The following is a 1,891-nucleotide window of genomic DNA, read 5'->3' as shown; positions in this document are numbered from 1 at the left end:
AATGACAATCATCTTTGCAGTGGACCTGGGAGTGGCAAGCATAAGGGACGAAGGCGGGGGTAACATGTTGGATGCGATCATACCAGCACTAAAGCACCGGATCCCATCAGAACTCCGAAGTTAAGCGTGCTTGGGCGAGGGTAGTACTAGGATGTGTGACCTCCTGGGAAGTCCTCGTGTTGCATTCCCTTTTTAATTATTTTTGGCGCCTCATGACAAACATATCACATGTGCGCGGTATATATTAACCCCGTTATATTATTTTTGACATTTGCGATATGTTTTAGCTCGCTGCTCATTGGTCACGCGTCTAGAGGCGGCTTTGTGGCGCGAGGAGCGCGTTCTGAAAGGGGTAAAAAATACGTGTTGCTGCGGTATAGAGGGAGGGGTGGAAACCGTGGTAAACTCGTCTCCGTGTTTGAGGGGGGGAGTAAGTAGTATATATAGGGCATTATCCATTATTAGGCAACGGTTGTAATGGTAGTAAGAATGACAATCATCTTTGCAGTGGACCTGGGAGTGGCAAGCATAAGGGACGAAGGCGGGGGTAACATGTTGGATGCGATCATACCAGCACTAAAGCATCGGATCCCATCAGAACACCGAAGTTAAGCGTGCTTGGGAGAGAGTAGTACTAGGATGGGTGACCTCCTGGGAAGTCCTCGTGTTGCATTCCCTTTTTAATTATTTTTTGCGCCTCATGACAAACATATCACATGTGCGCGATATATATTAACCCCGTTATATTATTTTTGACATTTGCGATATGTTTTAGCTCGCTGCTCATTGGTCACGCGTCTAGAGGCGGCTTTGTGGCGCGAGGAGCGCTTTCTGAAAGGGGTAAAAAAATACGTGTTGCTGCGGTATAGAGGGAGGGGTGGAAACCGTGGTAAACTCGTCTCCGTGTTTGAGGGGGGGAGTAAGTAGTATATATAGGGCATTATCCATTATTAGGCAACGGTTGTAATGGTAGTAAGAATGACAATCATCTTTGTAGTGGACCTGGGAGTGGCAAGCATAAGGGACGAAGGCGGGGGTAACATGTTGGATGCGATCATACCAGCACTAAAGCACCGGATCCCATCAGAACTCCGAAGTTAAGCGTGCTAGGGCGAGAATAGTACTAGGATGGGTGACCTCCTGGGAAGTCATCGTGTTGCATTCCCTTTTTAATTATTTTTTGCGCCTCATGACAAACATATCACATGTGCGCGCTATATATTAACCCCGTTATATTATTTTTGACATTTGCGATATGTTTTAGCTCGCTGGTCATTGGTCACGCGTCTAGAGGCGGCTTTGTGGCGCGAGGAGCGCGTTCTGAAAGGGGTAAAAAAATTTGTGTTGCTGCGGTATAGAGGGAGGGGTGGAAACCATGGTAAACTCGTCTCCGTGTTTGAGGGGGGGAGTAAGTAGTATATATAGGGAATTTTCCATTATTAGGCAACGGTTGTAATGGTAGTAAGAATGACAATCATCTTTGTAGTGGACCTGGGAGTGGCAAGCATAAGGGACGAAGGCGGGGGTAACATGTTGGATGCGATCATACCAGCACTAAAGCACCGGATCCCATCAGAACTCCGAAGTTAAGCGTGCTTGGGCGAGAATAGTACTAGGATGGGTGACCTCCTGGGAAGTCCTCGTGTTGCATTCCCTTTTTAATTATTTTTTGCGCCTCATGACAAACATATCACATGTGCGCGATATATATTAACCCCGTTATATTATTTTTGACATTTGCGATATGTTTTAGCTCGCTGCTCATTGGTCACGCGTCTAGAGGCGGCTTTGTGGCGCGAGGAGCGCGTTCTGGAAGGGGTAAAAAAATACGTGTTGCTGCGGTATAGAGGGAGGGGTGGAAACCGTGGTAAACTCGTCTCCGTGTTTGAGG

At 47.2% G+C, this 1,891-nt stretch overlaps 4 non-coding genes across 4 annotated transcripts; all 4 read left to right on the top strand.

Annotated features, from left to right (window-relative positions):
- Positions 1–69: 69 nt before the first annotated feature.
- On the top strand, positions 70–188 carry LOC123177558 (5S ribosomal RNA). Its single transcript, XR_006488991.1, has one exon. It is a non-coding gene; the product is annotated as a 5S ribosomal RNA (ribosomal RNA).
- A 369-nt stretch (positions 189–557) lies between these two features.
- LOC123177560 (5S ribosomal RNA) lies at positions 558–676 on the top strand. The gene has a single exon (XR_006488993.1). It is a non-coding gene; the product is annotated as a 5S ribosomal RNA (ribosomal RNA).
- A 370-nt stretch (positions 677–1,046) lies between these two features.
- LOC123177559 (5S ribosomal RNA) lies at positions 1,047–1,165 on the top strand. Its single transcript, XR_006488992.1, has one exon. It is a non-coding gene; the product is annotated as a 5S ribosomal RNA (ribosomal RNA).
- A 370-nt stretch (positions 1,166–1,535) lies between these two features.
- LOC123177557 (5S ribosomal RNA) lies at positions 1,536–1,654 on the top strand. Its single transcript, XR_006488990.1, has one exon. It is a non-coding gene; the product is annotated as a 5S ribosomal RNA (ribosomal RNA).
- Positions 1,655–1,891: the final 237 nt, after the last annotated feature.

The sequence above is a fragment of the Triticum aestivum genome, unplaced genomic scaffold, assembly GCF_018294505.1.
Source record: "Triticum aestivum cultivar Chinese Spring unplaced genomic scaffold, IWGSC CS RefSeq v2.1 scaffold78413, whole genome shotgun sequence".
NCBI lineage: Eukaryota > Viridiplantae > Streptophyta > Magnoliopsida > Poales > Poaceae > Triticum > Triticum aestivum.
This window is presented reverse-complemented; position numbering and strand designations above follow the sequence as displayed.